At 43.0% G+C, this 27,087-nt stretch overlaps 1 protein-coding gene across 1 annotated transcript in view; it reads left to right on the forward strand.

Annotated features, from left to right (window-relative positions):
* The first annotated feature begins 968 nt into the window (after window positions 1-968).
* Window positions 969-27,087, forward strand: part of LOC126260160 (UDP-glycosyltransferase UGT5-like) — a 114,281-nt gene continuing 88,162 nt past the window's right edge. The window contains exon 1 of the mRNA XM_049957424.1: window positions 969-1,071. The gene's annotated coding sequence lies outside the window, so the exon portion shown is untranslated. The remainder of the gene's footprint in view (window positions 1,072-27,087) is intronic.

A 27,087-nucleotide genomic window follows, 5' to 3' on the forward strand; every position in this document is an offset into this window, starting at 1 on the left:
CGGTCTCGCATAGAGATACAGTTTGAGTCTTGGTGGATTTGAGTTTTTAGTCAATTGCGACAAATTTGCAACGTCCATTTCTCAACAGCCTATCCTTTCGATATGCGTTTACATTTATCCCAAAATTTTCTCTGCTATCTATTTCAAATTTTAGACAACTTTCCCTACCTGGTTTTATGTCAGCTCCACTGTTTGGAGTGCTTCAAACTCTGGCTCTTCGATGCGTGTGACTCGGAAGCTGATCAATTGGATTTTAATGGTCTTGTCTACTGGTGGATTGAGGGGGGGGGGGTGGAGAGGCTCTTTCACGAATACTTTCCCTTCTCCTGCTCTACAGATAATCTCTGATATTTAGTACACACATGGTCCATATAGGACTCTACAGTTGTTACCCCTATGGGGAAAATCTAAGAAGTGGCAGCCTGGCTTGTCCCAGAACCGCCGAAAGCTATTGGGGCCTGCAGTCTCTCACCGCGTGTCTAGCGTAGGTTGGATTTCGTGTTACAGGATGAATTCACTGAGCGGATGCTGCGGTTGTCCAATTAGTAAACGCCGGGCCGACACCACTTCCGGGTGGTTTCGCATGGGCACTGGCCGCTGGGGGACAAAGCCTGGGACTTACTGGCCTTCTCCACTCAGCGCTTCAGATGAGCTATATCATGCCGTACTTCGAAGGACACAAGGGTACAACTCGATCTTGTTACGACATCACAGTTCGTGACACAACCGAACCTGGGACGATGAGTGGCGTGGATGACTGGCAGGATCTTTTTCTCACACCTTGCCGCTAAAGATAACAGCAAACATGCCCGAAAAGCAGTGCCTTCTAGCTTCGATAAGAACGCCGCGCGTGTGGAACAGTGATCCCCGCGGCAGAAGGCGTAGGTCTGGCGAAGTACTAGCGAGTCATCACAACGACGCTGACGCAGCATCTTCAGCGGTGACGTCACCAACCTTCAACGAGATATGAGTTACGAGACGCGGTGGCTGAGAATAAGGTATCCTCGACTCCCCAGGCAACGTGTCACGACAGCAGGAGACGCACGAGGAGGAGCGGCAGCGGTGTGCAAGGTAAGCACGCGACGGGCAGGTACTCTGCGCCGCATCTCTGCTGGTCACTTATTTAACTCGCTTCCTAGCTAACAAGTGGAACTTCGTCCCATTTATTCATGATAGAGGAATGCGCCGTTACAGTGGAATGTGTGTGTGTGTGGTTAAGGAGTCGCAACTAACCTGATCAAACGAGATAATTTTCTGGTCACATATTCCGCAAGCCGTTATACAGAGTACATTTTAGCAACACTATCGATTCTCCTTCCTGTTCTATTCGTGTACTTAATGAGATAAAAATGACTTTCTGTTTGCCTCTGTATGTGCCCTAATCTCACATGATCTCTGTGCGAGATATACGATGATGCTTGCATGATGATCGCACAGTGTTCTTCTAATACAGGTTCTCTAAATTCACCCCACAAAGTAAAAAAGCTTCCAAAATAGAAGTTTTATTGTCCAGATTGCAGTTGATACACATCCTGATTGCTAGTTTCAGCAAAGTTATAGTCGTCTTCAGATCATCTGATCCGTGAATTATAAAGCCCCTATATCTCGCACATTGCCTTCTGGCTATTCAATACATGAAGATAAACTCACAGAAAAAACACCCACGTGCAATATTAAGTCCACTAAAATAAAAGAGCTAACTGTACAAGCAAGGCACAGAAGTTCAAATACATGAGATAAAGGGCATACACTGCTGTCAGATGTGTGCATGTTGATAGCCGCCTCTGTATTCGAACTAAAATAAATTATAAAATTCACTGATCAGATGATCCGAAGGTGACTACAACTTTGTTGGAACTACTAATCAGTATATGTATCAAATGCGATTTGGACAATGAAGCTTCTATTTTGGAAGCTTTTTTACAGTTATGCAGAGGTAGCTCTCCCTCTAACAATGTCAGGTAATTATATCACCCAACAAAATTTAACGTGAGATCTGCGTCGTCTGTCTTCCAAGGATTCCCATTTAAGTTCCCCGAGCATTTCCATTACACTTTCGCATAGTCTACACCGTCCTATTAAAAAGCTATCAGCGCGTCTCTGAATTCGTTCGCTGTTTGTTCAAATGCCTACTCGATAACGGGCTGTGCAACGTGTCTACAAGTGACGGAGTGCCACTCGCAGCCACGTTTCATGATGTAAGGACGGTGGCCGTAAAAAGATCCTAATCGACAGGAATCGGAGACGATTGTCATGCCTTGTATTCCTCCAACATATCGAACATATGACTACTGGACCCGCCACCGTGGCCGTGGCACGAGGCGAATGCTACTGTACTTTTCCAGTTACCGTAACTGTTCAAACTTAGTAGCGCGGACTTAGTACACTTACTGACTCGCTTTTCAAATGGCCGTACACAGGACAGAAGCATATCTGCGCGAAAGGTAGCACAGACGTTTCTGATGCGGTCGACCATGTCTTCATTGCTTGTTGGCACTTGTTGGTACAAATTATCTTTTAAATATCCCCACAGAAACACATGCAGGACGTCAAATCCGGCGACCTAGCGGTCCCGTTGGTAGGGCCACTTCTGCTGATCCAACGACCAGTGTAAACACGGTCTGATATCTGTCACGCTTCAATTGCGTAATGCACTGCGCAACCGTTATGCGGAAACAGCACACGTTGTCGAACATCCAGGGCAACCTCCTGCAGTAGTACCAGTGGTCCCTTTTCCAAAAACGTTCGATATTTGCTTCCATTCAAAGTACCATCCATAAAATACGGTCCAATGGGTTTGTTTCCCATGATATCACACCATACGTTACTGACCAAGGACGTGTGTACAATCCCCACTGGTTACGGCAAGTTGACCATCAGCGTCCTTGTGTCGGTTAACGCTACCATGGTTTGTGAATATAGACTCATCGTGAAATACTACCTCGGCAAAGGACATGGCTGTCGTTTTATAAGTGGGCTTCTTCTGTGTTGGCAGCGCTGTGTAGCGCTTTGCATTGGATCTCTGACTGCGCTTTCGTAGTAAGAGACTCTGTGGCTGGTTGGACTCGTTGTTGGAAGTTAATCGCCAGGTGTGTTGGGCAGTTGGAAATTAGTCACCAGCAGTGATGGGAGTACTGTTGGGCAGTTGGAGGTGAATGGCCAGCAGTGATGGATGTTAGAAGTTAGCATTGATGGAGGTTAGAGGTCTGAAGTGTTAGCGTAGGCTAACGAACTGGAAGTATCCGACTTGAAGATCGAAAATTATTCATGATTATACATTTTGTACTGGATGTCAATGACGATTTATATTCGTGTTTGAACTGGATGACACATTATTAAGGTAAAAAATACATTATTTGGTTTGCAACAAAATCTTTCCTTTGCTAACCACATGCCTATTAGTATTTAGTGGCTTTAGTAGTTAGAATGTTTTATTTATCTGGCAGTATTGACGCTCACTTTGTTGCAGTAGCTATTGTAATGAAGATTTTTGTGAGGTAAGTGCTTGATGAAATGTGTAGGTTATTGTTAAGATTTCTTTTTAGTTAGGGCCATTCTTTTGAATTAATTATTTGAAGTCAGGTTATCCTTCTTCTGAGCAGTCAGATTACGCTGCGCTAGAATATCGTGGGTCAGTGTTGACGTGATAAGAATAAGTAAAGAGAAAGTAGGTTTACTTGCATTCAGTTTCGCTCAGCAGTTTAAGTAAAATTTTTAATAAAGATGTTTCAGTTTGTATTTGTTGATGTGCCCATTCACAAAACTCTGCCCGGTTATGGAAATCAGCACCATGAAGTTCTTCATGCAGTGACAAGTGGTATGGGTGACACTTACGACGATGCAGTATTGTGACAGTACTACCTACGTACATACGGGAATCGCGCTGTAATTGCCGAGCGCTTATCGGTGGTTTGTGGTACATTGCCGCTAGTACAGCTATTTCATTAGCTTCTCCTCTAACACATTTGCTTCCTTTCCTTTTGCTAGTCTGTACGCTGCCATCTGACATTAAAGCGTTCACAATCTTGTAAAAGAACGAACGAGAGCTACCTCTCTCTGGAGAATGCTCGGCATATGTGGCGACAGCAGCCTGAACCTTTCCCCAACATGCTCCGTAAATCATGATTATTTCAATATTTTCTTCTGTGGTTGCACCATTCATCGTCCACTTGCACGTCTGTTCTCCAGATGATAGGTAAGTGTGCAGGCGATAAATACTGCGCAAGATGTATAAAGTTCAGAGCCGCTATCTGTTATACGTCTGCACAATATGCGAGCGCCAGTCGCAGTGTACTGCCCGTTACGATTGGTCGTAGGTTGCTGCACAGCCACGGTGGGTATGTATCATGGTGTTTTACTCTCTTCCAAACGAGGACTCACTAATGAGTTTACTGCGATTGCGCTGTTTGTACGGACAAATGGTGCACTACATTTACATTTTCTCTCTTCCACCAGTTGTTAGCAATGGAAGCCTACTACTCGACAAGTGAAATGTCGGGTATGATATTCTGCTGTGATTTAGCAAATGGACGTAGCCTGCAAGCCCATGCCATCTACACTGAAAAATATCCACAGCGCAGAATACCCTCTGATAGCCCACCCGGCGTTGCTTCACGAGCGGGAAGGCGTATCGGTCCCCGGCACAAATCCGCCCGGCGGATTAGTGTCGATGTCCGGTGTGCCGGCCAGCCTATGGATGGCTTATAAGGCGGATTTCCATCTGCCTCGGCGAATGCGGGCTGGTTTCCCTTATTCTGTCTCAGTTACACTATGTCGGCGATTGCTGCGCAAACACTGTCTCAACATTCGCGTACATCATAATTACTCTACCATGCAAACATTGGAGTTACACTCGCCTGATATGAGACGTTCCCAGGGGAGGTAGGGGGGGGGGAGGCGGGAGAGTAGGGGTGGTCAACTAGGGGCCGAACCGCACAATAACCCTGGGTTCGGTGTGGCGTGGCAGTGAGGTGGATGGACTGCTGTAGCCTGTTGTGGGGTTGTGAACTATTGATGCCTACAGCGGAACGAAGCCTCTCCGTCGTTTCTAGGTCCCCACTTCAATACACACATACACGCACACACCCTCTGATAAGCTTCTCGGCAGTCTTTTCCGGCATCTGACGAACACAGGTACCATTGCACCTCGGAAGACCGACAGTGGAAGGTCCCACACAGTCCACACGTCTGACATGGAGGAGCATCTGCTACGTATGGTGGAAGAAACCCCTGGGACAAGTGTACGACGATTAGCAGCAGCAGAAGGCGTGTCTCACTCTCTTATCTGGGGATACTTCATTAGAAATTCTTGTACCCGTATCATCTACAGCACCTTCAGGCCCTGAGGCCACAGGATTATCATGGCAGATGGCGGTTCTGTCAAAGGCTGTTGCACATCCAAGATTTTATTTACTGATGCACAGTTCACAAGAGAGGGTTTTGTGAATTTCCATAACCAGTGTGCATTGGTAGCGGTAAATCCTCAAGCAAGTCAGGAACGAGGGCATCAACACGGATTCTCAAGCAACGTATGGGCAGGTGTACTTGGCGACAGATTAACAGGGCCATACGTGCAATCACAAAGGTTAAGTGGGGCGCATTATCTGGACTTTCTCATTAATTGTGGAACGTCCCCTTAGAAACATTTATGAATGACTGTGCTGATAAACCTCTTACATTATTTGCTTTTCAAACAGCTGAGCAAAACTGAACGCACTCAGCCATTACTCTCTTTACTTATTCTGATCAACACTAAACTGACACAATATTTTTAGCGCAACGCAATCTGACTTTCAATAATCCCAACAAAAGAATGGCCCATGACTAACATTAACCTATACCTTTCACAAATCACTTACCTCACAAAAATCTTCGTTACTCTAACTACTGCAATACAGCGAGCGCCACTACTGCCAGATCAATAAAAGATTCAAACCACTGAAGGCACTAACCACTGATAGGCATAGTTAGCAAATGAAAGATTTTGATAGAGAACAAACAGTGTATTTACCTTAATAGTGTTCAAAAGTCATGATATATATATCAGTTCATGACACCAGTCTTACAAATTTACTGTCTCTGATGGACACACGTCCAGATCATCCGCTCTCAAAACTCCGCCATCTCTCTCCCCACATCCACCACTGCTGGCGGCTCACCTCCCACTAGAGTTGTGGCGATTCGTGAATGAGTCGTTCATTTGAACGACTCTAAATAAAGAATCGTAAGAATCGAATCGTGATATGGACGAATCGTCGTTCAAAAGAATCGTAAGAACGATTGCGTGTTTCCAAGTCGTGACGATCCCAAGTTCCAACGATTCATCGATTCTTAGTACACTATGCTTCGAAGGCAACTTCCGAATCATGCCGAGTCGCACCGAATGATTACGACCGCCAGATGGTAGTCAAGTGGAGGATGCGTGTGAACAAAGGAAGCTCGGAACGAACAAACGAAGTTCGTGGGCCGTAATATTACTCGTGAAAACCAAGCTGACACTTGGCGGTGGCTGACGCGAACGAGCGTAAAGGCATTTCCCGTTTACTATCGCTACCAGCAGCCACCGCGCCGTCAGCTTAGTTTGCGCGAGTAATACACGAACTAGTGATGGCAGAAACGATATACAGCGAGTACACAGGTCCAAATGCACACGATTAAAATCAAGAAATCCAAGTATGATGGATAAATACGTACCTCTTATTTGTTGCAGATGCAACGCAAAACACACATACCTTCTTTACACACGAGCAATAGCACTTGGATTATGTATTACATTTCGCGTATCTCGAAAACGGCCCTAACGATTTGGATGAAATTTTGTATTTAGACTGCTTTTTGCTTTTTGAGCTCACCTACATAGTTCCATTCTTTCGTAAAAAGTCAATTTTACAATATGTATATATCCTACATAGTTCCATTCGTCTGTAGTTAGATACGTTCAAGCCACACTACCAAACCGGCATACCACGTAATTTTGCACCAATTTTCGCACAAATCGACTCCTCTTTCCTGGCATACTGAAATAAAACAATAGAGGCAATCAAATCGAACGTGACCTTTCATCAATTAAGGCATTACACGTATAAATCGAGAATTACACTTGTAACGTCATATGCATGTTTACTCATAAATAAACTATTTCTAGCATATCTTATCATGACACATTTCGATTGTAACCCCATTGACAATTTCAGACATGTCCTGCCATCTGTGAGTAGGATGTAGAACTTTTTGCATTCAGTCAGAATCGTGCCATCGCAGACTAGAATGAATCGTGAAAGAATCGTGAACGAATCGTAGGATTCGATTCAAAATGTGAGATTGAATCGTAGGAATCGAATCGGGAAAAAGAATCATGTTGCCCAACTCTGCCTCAAACTGCGCAACGCTACGCGCTCTTAACAGCCAACTGCCCAACGCTACAATAGCCAACAACAATGCAAACCAGCCACAGACTGCACACAGCACAGCCAGTGATTTTCATACAGAGCGCTACTTAGGCAGTGGCCTATACAGATTTGAAGAAATTTTTCATAATTACAATAACAAAGATATCAAATGCACACACTTATTGATATACTGTTGGTCAAAAGCTAAAATTTTCTCACAGTCCATAAGACAGTCCTGATCGTTCATCCCAGTAAAATTGCAGTGTTTTTCTCAAAGTCTGAGCAGTGAAAGAAAATGCACACGGAAGTAGTGGATTTCCATGCTGCTTTGAAGAGGTAGTGTTGTCTTTCCAACAGAAAGATAATGCTGACTCTTGACATGCAGACAGGTAATGGTCCAGAACAGAGCAAACCTACAGCAGAGTCAGTCGAAGTTTTGAAGAATATTGGTAGGTAGGTCATCACAGAGCAGACCCACTGTAGTCCTGGTAGAGATTACGGTATTGGTGGGCCATCAGAGGTGCAGACCCACTGCAGTCCTTGTAGAGATGGCCAGCAGCCATCTGTTCCGTCTGTGCAGGTGCCCAATCACCATCGAAGAGTCTTGCGGACAATATAGCTAGTCCATAAACCACCACTTGTGCACTCACAAACTTTTTGGTATGTCCTTAGAACCAGCAATGCTGTTAACAAGTCCCTTGCTGAATTATTAACACATGTGCAAGCACTAACAGTCCCAACTACTCACATACTGTGCATAAATTATGACCAGCAGAAAGGTGTGCAGTGAAATGTAACTTAATTTGAAGAACTGGTGTCTATACAATTATAAATTTACAACATAAGAATAGAATTACAAAGGTACAGAAAACATCATTAAAAACATAATAATACAGATAACATTTGTAGTAATACAGGCTTTACAACAGAATAGAAATAAGCACATACATCTGTGTTACAGGAATTATGACATAAGTAAATATATAAAAGGTCAGAATAACTTTCGAAACATCAACTTCACATGTGAGCATTAAAACAAAACAGAATAAATAATGTCTAAACATCTTTACAAAGTAAATAACATATTATAAATGCAAATTATATTTGAGGATAACAGTATTCCTCACCATAGTGAATGTAGCTTAGTATTAGAAAAATTCTACAACATAAGTCTTATGTATGAATGTGGACTATTGTGAAGTGGAATTCTTGCAGAAACAATGCCCAACGTTTTAACCTGTCATGATTTAATTTTGAAGACATAAGAAATTGTAATGCACGATGACCACTGTATACTTACTTTTACGTGCTTACCAGAAAGAAAGAAACAGAATTTGTTAAATGCCCAAACGAAAGCTAAAGCTTCTAATTCAGTAACGGAATAATTTTTTTCAGATTTTGTTAGCACTCGGCTAGCAAAAGCAATGGTTTTCTGAACAGTAGTGTCATTTTCTATGGCTTCTTGAAATAAATGGGCACCAAGACCAACTTTAGAAGAATCCGTGCTAAGGCAGAATTTTTGTGACAGATCTGGATGAGCTAGTATTGGCGCGTTAAGTAGCGCTTCTTTCAAAGAACTGAATTCCAATTTTGCCTGTTCGTCCCAGTTCCAAATAGTATTTTTTCCAGTGAGAGAACAAAGTTTTGGTGTAACTAGAATTTGCATATTCAGAAAACGACGGTAAAAATTCACGAGGCCTAGAAAACTGCGGACTTGTTTTTTTTGCGGATGGAACTGGAATGGCTCTGATTTCTTCTAACTTTTCAGGATCGGGCTGAATGCCTTCAGAAGAAATAATGTCCCAAAAACCTCACCTTTGACCTACCGAATTCTGACTTTTCCAAGTTAACTTTAATTCCAGATTCTGCAAAAATACGTAAAACACTGTTGAGGATGCGATTATGTTGTTCCCATGAGGCTTCTGCTAGTAGAATATCCTCCACATATAAGGTGATGTGACGTTTTAAGAACTCAGGTAATATGGAATTTAGCCCACGAATGAATGCTGCCGAAGAAACGTTCAAACCAAAAGGAAGTTTCCGTAATTGATAACAAACGCCGAAACAAAGAAAAGCTGTGTATTTTCTACATTCTGGATCAAGTTCGGTCTCATAAAAGCTGGATCTGAGATCAATAGAAGACAACACTTTTACCCCATTAAAGTTTTGAAGCAGTTCTTCCATCGTTTACGGCCTGTCTGTTTCAGGAATGATGATAGTATTGATTTGTCTCGAATCTAAGACAAGCCTGATCGATCCCTTTTTCTTCTCAACTACATGTAATGGATTGTTGTATGAGCTTACTGCAGGCTCAATAATGCCCTCGTCAAGCATAGCTTGTATTTGTGTTCTAACACGGTCCCTATAATGTGCCGGAATTACGTATGGTCTAACACAAAATTTAGTATGCTCACGAACACGAAATTGGTATTGAAATCCCTTGATTGTTCCTGTTTTGTGAGTAAAAACTGTGGAATGTGCATGTAAAATCTCAAAAAGGTCCTGCCTATCAGTGTCATTACAATTCTCAATTGTTTGAATTTTATTCTGAATTAACTCATTAGTATCAAATATGCCGTCGATATCATCCCTGTCAGTACTTGCAGAGTGATTGTTAGTGTCAAGTTCCGTCGAAAATTCCGAACTGTTGTCTAACAGGAGGTAAAGCCGATTAATTTCCTCGTCATGGTTTGAGAGCCAATCTTCAAATTTCAAAGCTATTGACTTACCTTCTTTCTCTAAACTTATTTCAGCATCGTGAAAGTTTAAGATTGCTTTGTATTCATTCAAAAAGTCTACTCCCAATATAATTTCCGTTGGCAATAATGGAACAATAAGAAAATTCATAGAGAAGCTGTGGCTTTGACAAAAGAATCCTAAGTTGGTTTGTTGGCGTACATCTACACTTTTTCCAACGACTGCACCTTGTAATTTAATCTTACGTAACGGAAGTGTGGGGCAATCGTTCGATTTGTTGCATTTGCTAAAGGGTGTTCCACTAATTACTGAAATGGGACTGCCAGAATCAAGTACTGCCGTAAATTTTACATTTACTGCAATGTGAATCACAGGATATGCAATGTTGTTATGTTTTACGTCGCGTTCCTGGAGTAAGATGTCCCTAATGTCTCCCATTTTCACGTAATTACTAGCCACGGCAGCTACGTCGTCAGCTTCATAAGTACGTTTTGTGACTGCCAGCGGTGTGAGTCATTGCCTATTGTCTCTTTGTTGGCGCGCTTCGTTATTGGGATTTGGAGATCTATCTTCTACAAATTCACCTTGTCGAGAGGGCCCTGCCCTGTTTGAATCCCGCCAGTTCTGATGCAATTCAGGTGTGTTGTTACGATCATATCGTCTGTCGTCATGTCGGTAGATTCCATAGTTTCTTTCTTGTAGGTCACGTGCTGGAGAATTTCCCCCTGAGTCGTAACTGCGCGCTGGACCGTTGCGTCTGACGCTATTCTGTCTCCCTTCATAATAATTATTTTGGTTCCCATATTGTCTGTTTCTCTGATTGTCTCTGATAATCGTTACCGCAGAGAGGTGATCTTTTCCTGTAATTATTACTACTCTGCCAACGGTTGTCATACTGGTGGTGTCTGTTTTGGTCACGATTTACTTTGTAGGAATAGCCTTGTCGTGTCCAGTTATTATTTCTGTCATCGCGGAATTGTGACGGATGTGACCTGTAATTGTTGTGTTCCTGTTTTCGCGACCGGCGATTGTCAGTGTCAATTTCCAATTCTTGTAACAGTCCCTGAAGGCTTCAATGTCGTCTTTGCAACGTCCTGCCAAAATAATATGTCGTAAATGTTCAGGCAATTTGATTAAGCAAATGCGGATGAGTTATGAGGGGCTGTATGGGTTTGACAGGTACAGATTCTTGTGCAACATGTCTTCAAAATATTTCACAGGACTGGAAAATTCAGATTGTTCAAAATGTTTCATCATTATGATGCTATGTTTTACTCGGTCTTGTGTAGCTTGAGACCAATAAGCTGAGAGGAAGGCATGATAAAATTCTCCTTCACGGTGACAATCGTGAATGACCGATCGCATTCTTACAGCTGGTTCATTCTCTAAGTAGCCACACATAAGTTCTAACCTGTGCTCCAATGACCAGTTGGGAGGAAAACAATGAGAGAATTGATGGAGCCATGCTTGTGGATGAATGTTGTTGCCAGAATTCTTAAATGTTTTGAATTTACATTTAGTAATGAACAACTTATAGTCAAAATCATCGTGTCGGCGAGTCGCATTTCGGTCATTGTTACTTCGTTTCGGCGGTTCGATCTCAAAATTCGGTGTACCTTGCCAATTTCTTTCTTGATTTCCGAAGTGCCCTGTATTATTATTTTGTGGCTGTGCCGTATTTCTATGTCCCTCTTCCCGTATTGGAGCGCGAGTGTCCTCTGAAATATGCAATTCTTGTATTACCTGTGTCAACTGTTCTTGTACTTCCCGGATTTCTCTTTTGTACTGTGTATTGATTTGATTTTGATTTTGTTTGAATTTTCTGATTTGTTCTTACTCTTCTGTGTCAGTGAAGGCTACGGGTCTTGTGTCATTCAGATCATCATCTACCTTTATAGATAAGTTTGTGAACTGATCTGAAAGTAAGGCTACTTTCTCCGATAGTGAACTTATTTCCTCAGTGTGTTTTTCTGAACAAAGTTTCAGAGTGTCTATTTGTGTTGAAATCGTATCTACTGTGTCCTTTACGTTTTCCTGAGTTTTTGCAAGTTGTGTAACCGAATCGGTAGATGCAACTGAGTCAATTTTAGCTTGCAAGGTTTCGTGATTTTCATGAACAATAGTTTGCAGTTCTTTTATGGCTGCTTCGTGATTGTGTAATGCATTTTCATGACGCGAAAAAATAGGTTGGAAATGCTCACAAATTTGTGTTTTTACGTCATTACAGACTTTTTGACATTTCGATTCGATTTTAAGTAAGTCAGCAGTTAAACCTTCGCGTGTTTGTTCAAGCGTTTGTTCCATTGAGTCTAACTTTTGAAGCTGTTGCTGTGTTTGTCTCTGATTTTGTTCCATTGAGTCTAACTTTTGAAGTTGTTGCTGTGTTTGTCTCTGATTTTGTTCCATTGTGTCTAACTTTTGAAGTGTGTACAATTGTGTCTAACTTTTGAAGATTTTGTTCCGCTGTGTATAACTTTTGAAGATTTTGTGCCATTGTGTCTAACTTTTGAAGATTTTGTCCCATTTGTTGCATTAATTGTAATAACAATGCACTGGTGTCTGAAACATGTTCCTCAGTGCTATTCGGCAGTGCATTTGAACCGCCAATATTCGCATTTTGAAAAGCAGAAAATGTGTCTTTACTTATTTGAGAAAACGGTGAGGACGCAAAACCTGAATCTACAGTATTTGCAAGATTGTGTCCTGTCATTTCGGATTCCTGAGGCGAGCTGTTGCCGGCCGATCGATCGATAATGCTTCCCTGTTCACTAATTGTTTCACTGTCCACGCCATTAACTGCAGCCCTCACAATTACCAAATTACTACTTTGAACAGTAGTTAATTCATTACACAGTGGCGCTAACACACTGCTTTTGGCTTCACTGTCATTTCTCAGTTTACTTTGGAGCCTAGTGTTACGTTTTTCACACGCCATAATTATCACGTATTTCACACAATAACAAAAAAAGCACAATTTGAAGAGCAAAAATAAGAAAACACATTAACATAGCACTGAAAATAATATCTAGTTAATTGCAAGTGCAGCTGCGAAATATTTGGTGCAAATTTACATGCATGCCACAACTGTTTTACTGTACAACAATGAAAAACTACAACTACAAAAGAAATTCTCTCTACAATTACGCACTAGCAATAAAAAATAGCTACACTAATTACACAAACTACAAGAAAAAATCACAAGATTCCAGTGAGGTATCCTGGCAGGGTCGCCATATGGAACGTCCCCTTGAAAAAATTTATGAATGACTGTGCTGATAAACCTCTTACGTTATTTGCTTTTCAAACAGCTGAGCAAAACTGAACGTACTCAGACATTACTCTCTTTACTTATTCTGATCAACACTAAACTGACAATATTTTTAGCGCAACACAATCTGACTTTCAATAATCCCTACAAAAGAATGGCCCATGACTAACATTAACCTATACCATTCACAAATCACTTACCTCACAAAAATCTTCGTTACTCTAACTACTGCAATACAGGGAGCGCCACTACTGCCAGCTAAATAAAATATTCAAACTACTGAAGGCACTAACTACTGATAGGCATAGTTAGCAAATGAAAGATTTTGATAGAGAACAAACAATGTATTTACCTTAACAGTGTTCAAAAGTCATAATACACTCCTGGAAATGGAAAAAAGAACACATTGACACCGGTGTGTCAGACCCACCATACTTGCTCCGGACACTGCGAGAGGGCTGTACAAGCAATGATCACACGCACGGCACAGCGGACACACCAGGAACCGCGGTGTTGGCCGTCGAATGGCGCTAGCTGCGCAGCATTTGTGCACCGCCGCCGTCAGTGTCAGCCAGTTTGCCGTGGCATACGGAGCTCCATCGCAGTCTTTAACACTGGTAGCATGCCGCGACAGCGTGGACGTGAACCGTATGTGCAGTTGACGGACTTTGAGCGAGGGCGTATAGTGGGCATGCGGGAGGCCGGGTGGACGTACCGCCGAATTGCTCAACACATGGGGCGTGAGGTCTCCACAGTACATCGATGTTGTCGCCAGTGGTCGGCGGAAGGTGCACGTGCCTGTCGACCTGGGACCGGACCGCAGCGACGCACGGATGCACGCCAAGACCGTAAGATCCTACGCAGTGCCGTAGGGGACCGCACCGCCACTTCCCAGCAAATTAGGGACACTGTTGGTCCTGGGGTATCGGCGATGACCATTCGCAACCGTCTCCATGAAGCTGGGCTACGGTCCCGCACACCGTTAGGCCGTCTTCCGCTCACACCCCAGCATCGTGCAGCCCGCCTCCTGTGGTGTCGCGACAGGCGTGAATGGAGGGACGAATGGAGACGTGTCGTCTTCAGCGATGAGAGTCGCTTCTGCCTTGGTGCCAATGATGGTCGTATGCGTGTTTGGCGCCGTGCAGGTGAGCGCCACAATCAGGACTGCATACGACCGAGGCACACAGGGCCAACACCCGGTATCATGGTGTGGGGAGCGATCTCCTACACTGGCCGTACACCACTGGTGATCGTCGAGGGGACACTGAATAGTGCACGGTACATCCAAACCGTCATCGAACCCATCGTTCTACCATTCCTAGACCGGCAAGGGAACTTGCTGTTCCAACAGGACAATGCACGTCCGCATGTATCCTGTGCCACCCAACGTGCTCTAGAAGGTGTAAGTCAACTACCCTGGCCAGCAAGATCTCCAGATCTGTCCCCCATTGAGCATGTTTGGGACTGGATGAAGCGTCGTCTCACGCGGTCTGCACGTCCAGCACGAACGCTGGTCCAACTGAGGCGCCAGGTGGAAATGGCATGGCAAGCCGTTCCACAGGACTACATCCAGCATCTCTACGATTGTCTCCATGGGAGAATAGCAGCCTGCATTGCTGCGAAAGGTGGATATACACTGTACTAGTGCCGACATTGTGCATGCTCTGTTGCCTGTGTCTATGTGCCTGTGGTTCTGTCAGTGTGATCATGTGATGTATCTGACCCCAGGAATGTGTCAATAAAGTTTCCCCTTCCTGGAACAATGAATTCACGGTGTTCTTATTTCAATTTCCAGGAGTGTATATATATCAGTTCATGACATCCAGTCTTACAAATTTACTGTCTCTGATGGACACACGTCCAGATCATCTGCTCTCAAAACTCCGCCATCTCTCTCCCCACATCCACCACTGCTGGCGGCTCACCTCCAACTGCGAAACGCTACGCGCTGTTAACATCCAAGTGCCCAACGCTACAATAGCCAACAACAATGTACACCAGCCACAGACTGCACACAGCACAGCCAGTGATTTTCATACAGAGCGCTACTTGGCGTTACCAATATAAAAACCTAAACAGCCTACTTACAATTGAAACTTCTACGTTATTTGATTCTGAAACAGCTGAGTAAAATTGAACGTACTGAGCCTACTTTCTCTTTACTTTTTCTTATCATGTCAACACTGACCCACAATATCCTAGCGCAACGCAATCTGACTGCTCAAAAAAATTACAACCTGAAATGATTAATTCAAAAGAATGGCCCTGACTAAAAAGAAATCTTTACAATAACCTATACATTTCATTAAGCAGTTACCTCACAAAAATCTTCCTTACGTGAACTACTGCAATAAAGCGAGCGTCAATACTGCCAGCTAAATAAAAGATTCTAACTACTAAAGCCACTAAATACTATTAGACATGTGGTTAGCTTACGAAAGTTTTTGTTGCAAACCAAATAATGTATTTTTTACCTTAATAATGTGTCAAAATGGCTCTGAGCACTATCGGACTTAACATCAATGGTCATCAGTCCCCTAGAACTTAGAACTACTTAAACCTAACTAACGTAAGGACATCACACAACACCCAGCCATCACGAGGCAGAGAAAATCCCTGACCCCGCCCTGAATCGAACCCGGGAACCCGGGCGTGGGAAGCGAGAACGCTACCGCACGACCACGAAATGCGGGCAATAATGTGTCATCCAGTTCAAACACGAATGTAAATCGTCATTGACATCCAGTACAAAGATGTATAATCATGAATAATTTTCCACCTCCAAGTCGGATATTTCCAGATCGTTAGCCTACGCTAATACTTCAGATATCTACCCTCCATCAATGGTAACTTCTCACATTTAACATCCATCACTGCTGGATGTTCACCTCCAACTGCCCAACAGTACTTCCATCACTGCTGGCGACTAACTTCCAACAGCCCAAAACCACTGGCAATTAACTTCCAACATCGAGTCCAACCAGCCACAGAGTCTCTCACAAAGAAAGCGCAGTCAGAGATGCAATGCAAAGCGCTACACAGCGCTGCCAACACAGAATCAGCCTACTTACATATTGTATTGCCTTTCTTGCTGGTGGCTGTGCCATTGCAGCAGCGAATACAGATGTGGCGCATGCATGATGGCGTACCAGCACACTTTCGTCACAATGTGCGCGAACATTCGACGAAAACATTTCAGGACTGCTGGATTGGTCGGAGGGGCTCCACAGCTTGGTCTGCTCGTTCCTCAAACCTCAATCCCCTAGACTTTTGAAATATCGGGATACTTGAAGGGATTGGTCTACGCTGCGCCAATCAAAGATGTGAGGAAACGGTCAAGTCTTCAATGCGTGCCAGCAGGTACAACAACAACCGGATATACTTTTAAACGGGCGCGTCATTCTTTACGCTGTAGGGCAGAGGGGTGCATTGTCATAGATGGACGCCACTCCTGTAAATACATGTTTATCGCAGAAAGTACTTATTTCTGGACCCATGTTTACTGGACATGTCTCAGAAAGTGTGTATTTCCGAACCCATGTTCATTGGACTTTTTTTTTTCGATGAGTACAACCACGTCTGAAAATATTCGTCAATTTTATTGAACACTGTATTTTAGAATTTAAAAAACTGGTAGCATTAGTGTCCCGTGGCACTTATCACACAGGTAAGTATTTGTTGCCCATGTTTTCCCTTTCCGATTCATTTTCTCGAAGCGCCCCTTGCCGCGTTGTCTGAATGCTAAAGCTGAGTAGCAGAGGCATTCAACGTCTGTTAACTGCTGCACTTTCGTTTTATCCCCCTGTCAACACATGTCTTTATTCTGAATATCGCCTAGGCTAATTTGAGAGCTTTCTATTGAACGGGCTCATATAATTCTACTTTTCAAAACATTTTGTTTGTTATCAGAAACAATCCGACATTTTCCATTGAAAATTTCTGACGAAACACCAAGGAACATTCACCTTGCGCCTTTTAGGAGAGACACTCGGTGTACAGGATGTTTCTTCTAAGATGACACAACTAAATATATCGTAAACGATACATCGTACGAAAAAAATTATTGTAGTGAAGGGGACAACTGTCTATGCTACAACTGGCCACCTCCTAACAACCACTTCTGAATGGGTGGCTTGAACTTTGTATTTTCAAATGGCAACCCCACTCCTCCTCTTCCCATTTTTATTGCATATACGGTTTCTACGGAAAAAATACGTATGATGTACTTAAACCATTGTTTTACATTCGTGGCAGATGGCGCTGTAATCGAAAAGTATCAAATGTGCCTGTTTTTGCAGTTAAGAACCGACGCATTTTATATTACATTTATGTTCGAAATTTACTTTAGCGTTGCAAATTCGAGTGTACAGTACAATACGGTTAGCAGTTTCAGTACGAGGTTAGAACTACGTTTAGTATGGCGCAGGACCCATCGGGATGCTGGATATCGGTGTGTGCCCCTGTCTCCCACCATTGGGGTGCTTAATTTCTGCGAGTCCCCGTGTCTCTCACCATCCTTGTAATTCACAATACATGCTCAAACTGTCGATCTTACGTTTCGATACATTTATTAATTCGTGCGCGGAATGCATGTACACATGTTACAACATTATGAATTGCAATTATGGTGAGAGGCAAGGGGACTCACCGACATCAAGCATCCCGTTGGGAATAGAAAACTATTATATCCACGTCGCTGTTCCTGGATCTGACTAAACCTAGTTTCTAATCAGACATTGAAACGGTTAACCAGATTGTACTGTACAACCAAATTTTTAGCACTAAAGTAAATTTCGAACATAAATACCAGCCGTTAGAACACGAAGGTTTGTGTTTACATCGTCAATGAAATGTAAAGTCAAAGGCTTCGGTTCTTAACTGCAAAACATATTCACTTGATATTTCTCGATTGCAACGCCATCTGCCACGAATAAGAATCAATGGTTCGAGTAAACCGTGCGTATTTTTTAGCGTAGAATACGAATAGGCAATAAAAATGGGGGGCTCCCATTTGAAAATACAAAGTTACACCACCCACACAGGAGAGGTGGTTAAGAGGTGATCATTTATAGCACAGACAGATGTCCCCTTTACTAATGTTAACTTTTCACCTAGAACTCTTTTTTCTACGATGCGTCGTTTTTCTGATAATTAGTTGTCTCATCTTAGAACAAACATGCTGCATATAGATTAGGAAAGTAGAAATAAACTGGACATTTTCTATAGTGAATTCACAAATGTAAACTGGTACTTACAAAGTGTGTGAGGTTTCAGTTTGTCACATGTCGGCTATTTGCATCGCTGGTTATTAGTGTGTGGTATCTGGCAGATCCTGTCTAACTATGTCGCGAGCGCCTGGCCACAGCAGAGCAGTAGCGTCACGCGTTGCAGCACAGCACAACAAGAGTCTATTGGTGAAAGTGACAGCGTTCAATGTGGAATGGAATGGCGATGGTTCGTGATACGTCGATAATGCAGTTTATGAATATGTTCTAATGTGCTGCGATCTGTACTGCAGATAAATTCGTTGTACATCATTTGCAAAATTGACTTCAGATTGAAAGAATAGAAATTCCGCCCATGTCCGATCTTAAATAAGAAGAGGCACAATAATGAATGTTAAATGGCGTCATTTCGTCGGTTCTGATACCGAAGGCATTAATATAGCTTGTTTAGCTTGTATAAGGGGCGTCCAAAAAGAAACAAGCCGCAGGCATAATTACAGAAACCAGTACCTGTTTGCTAGAAGTATTGACCCTGACTGTCCCACTGTGACAGGGCGGTGAATAGCTGTCTCATAAAATTACCGGGGCTGCGATGTTAACCAGTTACGCACATACGGCTGGACGTCGTCGTCCGAGGTGAATCGTTTGCCCCTCAGAGCCTTTTTAAAGGGACCAAAAATGGCGTAATCGCAGGGAGAGAGGTCCGGACTGTATGGAGGGTGACTGAGAACCTCCCACTTGAATTTCTGCAGGAGTGCCGCGACTGTGTCGGCCGTGTGAAGCTTTGCATTGTGGTAGAGCAGAATGACCCCACGAGTGAGACTGCCTGGCCGTTTCGATTTGATCGTTTGGCGAACGGTGGTCAAGATTTGCGAGTAACGCTCGGCATTCACTGTTGTCCCGTGCTGGAGAAAGTGAATCAGAAAGGTGCCATCTTGGTCAAAGAAGAACGTCAGCATAACCTTTCCTGCACTCGTGTGGACGGCGACGTCTAGCTGTACGCGCGGAACTGGTTAACATCATAGCCCCGAGAGTTTTATGAGACAGCCATTCACCGCCTTTTGTCACAGTGGAACAAGGGTCTCAACAGCCAGGGGCAATACTTCTAACGCACAGGTACTGGTTTCTGTAATTATGCCTCCGGTTCGTTTCTTTTTGTAAGTGAGGTGCTGAAATGATAACTCGTATGCCTCACATTCAGTGATATTTCCCTTGACATACGCCTGTCGACGAGTGAACTGAATTATCTGTGTAAATCACTGAATAATCCTGCCTCCACCTTGCACAAAATGTGAATAATTTCATTCCGAAACTCTCACTTATGGGTCGTTAAGTATATAAGTGAGTAAATAAAAATTGTTCTGAAGAATTCACTATTAACTACCCGCAATCAACCATACAAGATGTCCTAGGAGGAATCCTCAGTATTCAGGGATATGACAGAAACGACCATTCGAAGCAAAAACGTATGGTAAACACGGGCTCTAAAATGCATACCTAAAGAGCTATCAGCCTTTGCTCAGTAGAAGAGAGTTGTTTCACAATAGCGATGATAAATACTGGTAATTCTTAAAATATGCATTTTAGAGGCCATTTTTCTACACTTTTTTTTTTTTTTTTTTTTTTTTTTTGCTTCGAATGATCGTTCTTGTCCAGGGTGACCAGACGTACTCTAAATAGAGTACAAGTACTCTTTTTCATTTTTTTCTCTATGTACTCTACACTTTCCCTTTCTTTGCAAATGCTGTACTCTTTTTGAACTAGTGTCTCGTATAATCTAATATGCTTTGGGTTCAAATCTGGCAACACTAATGTCGGTTTATGACGTATCGCGGAACAGTGTGGCAAATGTGTGGTACACCAATTCTCTTTGTGTACCCAGGATGAGACCATGCCGTTAATTGCAGGGAGATGCTGTATATGTTAGAATGGAGATGCCTTTATTGAGCAGACGCCAACTTGCAACGCAGCCCCACCACTGTCTAGTAGGCAGAGCACTTACCTGCGGAGTTATTTAACACACATTCTTGTACATGCGGAAATCAGTGTGAGTTTTTGTTGGATTAGTTTGCGTTTGCTACCTCTCTGTGGACGGTGTATGATCAACTAGTGAACAGCTGCTCAACAAAAACAGTGGAAAAAACTGAAATGGCACGTCGGAAATGTAATTTTCAAGGTCGTTTTGAGAGTGATTACCTGGCATAAAGAAAGTTAAAGACGACGAGTGCAATGTAATTTTGTGAGTTAGAAACAAAGGTAAGCACGTTACTGAACAGCATTTAAATACGGCACTGCACAACTTAACAAAGTTTGGCTTCAAAAACTAGATTATAAAAGTTCTTTCAACCAAAGCAACTGTGTTAAGAGGAGCTGAAACTACGTCACATGGAACTAGTTTGGTCATATAATGTTGCACACCATCAATCGTATGGGCTGTACAAGCACTCTTCTCAAAGAAGTGAATTTCTGTTGCAAGAATTTTCTATATAGCTGGTTTGAAGAAAGATTGAAAGAAGAGATTAAGTCAACAAATTTCGTCATAGGGGAAAGTGATGCATCAAACAGTAAAGACAAGAAGATGCTTCCTGTTCTGATTAGGTTGTGCAAATTTTTCAGCGTGCCTCACAGCACGAATATAAAAGTAAAAGTGAGGCTTCTGCGAGTTTGCATTCTTCCAGACGAGACTGCTGACACCGTTGCAGAACATGTTCTATCTGTGTTAAGGTGTTACATTCTGGAAGAAAGAGTTATTGGTTATGTTGCAGATAATGTATCTGTCAGTTTTGGCTCTCTCGCAAATACAGATCAAGGTAACGACGTACACTTTATATTGGAAAAGACATTTAAGAAGAAGATACTGACAGTAGGGTGTGCTGCATATATTACTCACAATGCACTGGAATCTGCAATGGCAAAGACGATACCTGTTGAGATAAACAATATTTGTTACAAGATATATCATGACTTTCACATTTACACAGTACGTGTCAATAAGCTGAAAGAATTCCATTCCTCCATTGGAATGCAATATCAGCAAGTGCTGCAGCACGGGAAGACTCGGTGGGTCTCTCTCCTTCCAGTGGTGGAGCGGATCCTAAAATTGTTTGAAACATTGAAGAGCTATTTTTTAAGCATAACGGACTCCCCAATAACTTTAAAAAAGTTCTCTGAACAGTAAGATAGTGAACTGTGGTTTCCGTTTATTCATGCACAACTTAATTTATTCAGTAATATTCATACAAGAATTCAGAGGGAAGATATTACTGCAATTGAAGTAGCAGCAGAGTATAACAATCTACTTCAGAAGTTAGAAGACAGGCTAGTGAATACATTTATTCCACTTCCAGTAATGAAACTTCAGAACACATTAGCAGACAATGGTGTTCTACGCAATTCACAGGGTCAGGAACTGTCAGGACAGTTTACTGCGAGTGTATGCTATACCTAAAATATTGGTCTAAACGATTTATTAAAGATGTGCTTGAACAAAGGAAGTTGCTGTTAAATTCTGTTACAACATACGAAGAATTTAAATCATGCTTTGAACTGTACGAAAATATAACTGAATACCATGGTGACGAAAACAGTTTTGGTATTTACTGCGCCCTAAAGAGAGTAACTGGAGAATAAGTGGAATCCTGGAGAACCAATATTGTGTGTCTTCAGGAGAAATGGGAGATTGTCCTGCAATGCTGTATGAAGGCTAGTTGTGATTTAAATGAAGGGTTCAGTGTTGTCTCAAACTACTGGTCGTCTGAAAAAAGTAGGCTCTCAGCAGAGACAATGGAAAGTGTGATGAAAATTAAACTGACTACAGCTGCTAGCAGTTTTGGGTTGCCACGAGAAAAGGGAACTCTCTTCTCGAAAAAGTGGGAACCTCAGAAAAATATGATAAGGAGGGACCAAGCTGCAGCGCACAACAATCTTAAGTGTTCATATGCTATAATCAGAGAAGGCAATGTTAAATGATGTAATTTTAAAAGAATAAATAAATTTTACATTTTTGGACAATTCCATTGATATGTGCTCTTTTCCAGCTGGAAAATATATGGTCACTCTGTTATTTTCACATCCCTTAATGCTGGGCATATCTCCTGCTATAATCTATATCCACATATTTTCCCTGCCATTGAAACTTTTTGGGGAGAGAAGCAATTTTGGTTGACGACATTTTCTATCCCTCTTTTAGTTCATGTTTTCGCTGTCGCCATTTATAAAGTGGTGTACAAATTCATTCGATCTGTTCAATCTTTTCTAAAATCTATGTCATATGTGGGATTAGAAACGGTTCACTCTTAACTAACGTGCATAGTATACATTCAAGATACTTGTGGGAGTTTACTGATTCATTCTGAAACACAAGCTGCGACATTGTCGCGAATAAAACAGTGACCCGTATATACAATAAGTTTCCTTTAATTTACATCTACGGTCACAAACTTTTTATTAACAGATTACCGGTTACTCGTTCATATGATGTTATTTATATATATTTGACGATGCTGGTGTTGATTTTGCATTTAACATTTGACGATGTCACCATGGCTGCAGTACATTAGGACTTTTTATAAAACAGATCTGATGATGGTCATTATAGACCAAATCCGGTAATGTTAACAAAAAGTTTGTGACCATAGACATAAATTAAAGGAAACTTATCATTTTGAAACGTATTCTTCTCCAAAGTGGGCAACGGCCTTGCCACAGTGGATACACCGGTTCCCGTGCGATCACCGAAGTTAAGCGCTGTCGGGCGTGGCCGGCGCTTGGATGGGTCACCATCCCGCCGCCACGTGCTGTTGCCATTTTTCGGGGTGCACTCAGCCTCGTGATGCCAATTGAGGAGCTACTCGACCGAATAGTAGCGGCTCCGGTCAAAGAAAACCGTCTTAACGACCGGGAGAGCGGTGTGCTGACCCCATGCCCCTCCTATCCGCATCCTCCCCTGAGGATGATACGGCGGTCGGATGGTCCCGATGGGTCGCTTGCGGCCTGTAGACGGAGTTAGTTTTTTTTATTCTTCTCCAAAGTAAAAGCAGTAGAGCCTGCACGATCTTGCAAGTAATCTTCAAGGAAAACTTGAACAAAAAACCGAAGGAGTGCGTTTCACTGCTCCACAGCGATTTTTGATTAATTTAATCAAATGAAGAGAAAAGCTTTGCCGCAGGGTTGAGGTAGCGCAGAAAGACTTTGTTTCTCGTTAGGCGTTGCTGTTATTGTGCAATTTACATCAATATTGAGCATCAAAATAATGTTTTCTTCATCTGTAGATAATTAAAACTAACTCCTGCTACTTTTCAGCGCCGATTTCGCAATTCCACTTTTAGGGGAAACTCGCTGGTTATCGTCTTCACGATTCTACGAACATAAAAACTTGTTAGTAAAACAAATTACTCTCTCATCTTCATATACTGAAATTTAGAATGTAATTACCTAAAACCCTCTCTACCGATCCTGGCGGGCCCATCGTTACCGACCGACCGCCGTGTCATCCTATGCCAATAGCGTCTTTCAAATGTGGGAGTAAACGTATAAGATCGATGATTCACGTCCTGGTGAAGATTGCAAGCGCAGAAAACAGAGTTTCACGAAAATTCCAAAACATGAACATAATGTATTATTCCAGGAATTCAATTTACATGGAAATCAAAACATTTTCCATTGAAACGGAAAAGAAATCCAGTTCGTTAAAAAACCTTTATGAGTCTGCAAGGTATAAAAAAACGAAATATGTTAACAAACAAGAAATCTCTTTCTGCTACTGGTCATGCTCCTTCGAACCGGCGAGGTACTCGTTCCACTAAATCCATGAAAAAGACAGCTGAGGCTGTTGAAAATGTAATGAAACACGTCAGCTCTCCTCAATGCCTACCGTCATTGTTACTCCCTCATGATACATCTAAAATTTGCTTACCTGAAGTATTAACATTAAAATATTACATCAGATGTACACACAGACATTTCAAGAATTCCCTATTTCTTATGAATTTTATCGCAACATATTTCAGACGAAATGTAATATTGCTATTGGGCATTCCAAATCAGATACCTGTATGCGACGAAATCAAAGCGAAAAAGCAATCTCTTCTTGCAAGAAAACTTTGTGAGAGCATCAATGCAGAAGAAGTAGATAAAGAAAATTAAGCAGCTAGAAACACTGAATTGACTACCTAAGAAGGAGGCTGAAGTCTTCTATCAACGAAAATGTGGAGATCACATTAAAGCTAGGCAAACTCATGAACATGGGGTAACATGCACAGATTTCGTGAACAATCGTCCAGTGCCAAATGTTAGCACTAATTATGTATACTACAAGCGACAATCGCCTCTTAACATATTTAATGTGCAAGTACTCGCTTCCGGAGAAGTATACTTTTATACTTATTATGAGACCATAGCCAAAAATGAAGCTGATGAAGTTGCATCAATATTGCTTTTTTGCTTTTAGCGTCTGAACACTTCAGTTCAGAATCTGCACATTTTTTGCGATCCTTGCTATGGTCAGAATAGAAATTATGTCACTGTTCGCCGCACCCATGCGATGGGTCATAAATCCAACTGATTTGGGTCAAATAAAGTAACCTTTAGAGGGCACAGTAACGTGGAATGCGACAAAGATATGGGTTTAATAAATCAAAAATCCCACATTGAAATAACCAGCGATCGTAATGAGCTCATCAAACAATGCCGAGTGAAACCAAGTCCCTTCAATGTCATAGAGTGTTCTCAAGAGAAGTGCAAATCATAGTCTTCAGTAAAAACGACAGAAAGAAATATCAAATTAAGGTAAGACAAATACGAGAAATGGCAGCTGTCAGAACTCCTAGAAAGAGACATACGACGAACGGCAGTCGACGAAACTCCTAGAACTACACTCCTGGAAATTGAAATAAGAACACCGTGAATTCATTGTCCCAGGAAGGGGAAACTTTATTGAAACATTCCTGGGGTCAGATACATCACATGATCACACTGACAGAACCACAGGCACATAGACACAGGCAACAGAGCATGCACAATGTCGGCACTAGTACAGTGTATATCCACCTTTCGCAGCAATGCAGGCTGCTATTCTCCCATGGAGACAATCGTAGAGATGCTGGATGTAGTCCTGTGGAACGGCTTGCCATGCCATTTCCACCTGGCGCCTCAGTTGGACCAGCGTTCGTGCTGGACGTGCAGACCGCGTGAGACGACGCTTCATCCAGTCCCAAACATGCTCAATGGGGGACAGATCCGGAGATCTTGCTGGCCAGGGTAGTTGACTTACACCTTCTAGAGCACGTTGGGTGGCACGGGATACATGCGGACGTGCATTGTCCTGTTGGAACAGCAAGTTCCCTTGCCGGTCTAGGAATGGTAGAACGATGGGTTCGATGACGGTTTGGATGTACCGTGCACTATTCAGTGTCCCCTCGACGATCACCAGTGGTGTACGGCCAGTGTAGGAGATCGCTCCCCACACCATGATGCCGGGTGTTGGCCCTGTGTGCCTCGGTCGTATGCAGTCCTGATTGTGGCGCTCACCTGCACGGCGCCAAACACGCATACGACCATCATTGGCACCAAGGCAGAAGCGACTCTCATCGCTGAAGACGACACGTCTCCATTCGTCCCTCCATTCACGCCTGTCGCGACACCACTGGAGGCGGGCTGCACGATGTTGGGGCGTGAGCGGAAGACGGCCTAACGGTGTGCGGGACCGTAGCCCAGCTTCATGGAGACGGTTGCGAATGGTCCTCGCCGATACCCCAGGAGCAACAGTGTCCCTAATTTGCTGGGAAGTGGCGGTGCGGTCCCCTACGGCACTGCGTAGGATCCTACGGTCTTGGCGTGCATCCGTGCGTCGCTGCGGTCCGGTCCCAGGTCGACGGGCACGTGCACCTTCCGCCGACCACTGGCGACAACATCGATGTACTGTGGAGACCTCACGCCCCACGTGTTGAGAAATTCGGCGGTACGTCCACCCGGCCTCCCGCATGCCCACTATACGCCCTCGCTCAAAGTCCGTCAACTGCACATACGGTTCACGTCCACGCTGTCGCGGCATGCTACCAGTGTTAAAGACTGCGATGGAGCTCCGTATGCCACGGCAAACTGGCTGACACTGACGGCGGCGGTGCACAAATGCTGCGCAGCTAGCGCCATTCGACGGCCAACACCGCGGTTCCTGGTGTGTCCGCTGTGCCGTGCGTGTGACCATTGCTTGTACAGCCCTCTCGCAGTGTCCGGAGCAAGTATGGTGGGTCTGACACACCGGTGTCAATGTGTTCTTTTTTCCATTTCCAGGAGTGTATCAACAGTGGCACCACTACAACGGTTCCTGGGAATCCGGTGTTACTGCTGACAAAAAGTGCCATAGACTGAAAAGTAGCCAAAACCTTCGTATTCAAGTTTATTTTCTCTCTCCAACGCAAAATACGACTTCCTACAATGCCTGAAGAACTTCTGTTCTGAAAATGCATAGCTCTATTTTTCAAGATTACCCTCAGTCAACAATGAGGAATTA

The sequence above is a fragment of the Schistocerca nitens genome, chromosome 5, assembly GCF_023898315.1.
Source record: "Schistocerca nitens isolate TAMUIC-IGC-003100 chromosome 5, iqSchNite1.1, whole genome shotgun sequence".
In the NCBI taxonomy this organism is placed as follows: Eukaryota; Metazoa; Arthropoda; class Insecta; order Orthoptera; family Acrididae; genus Schistocerca; species Schistocerca nitens.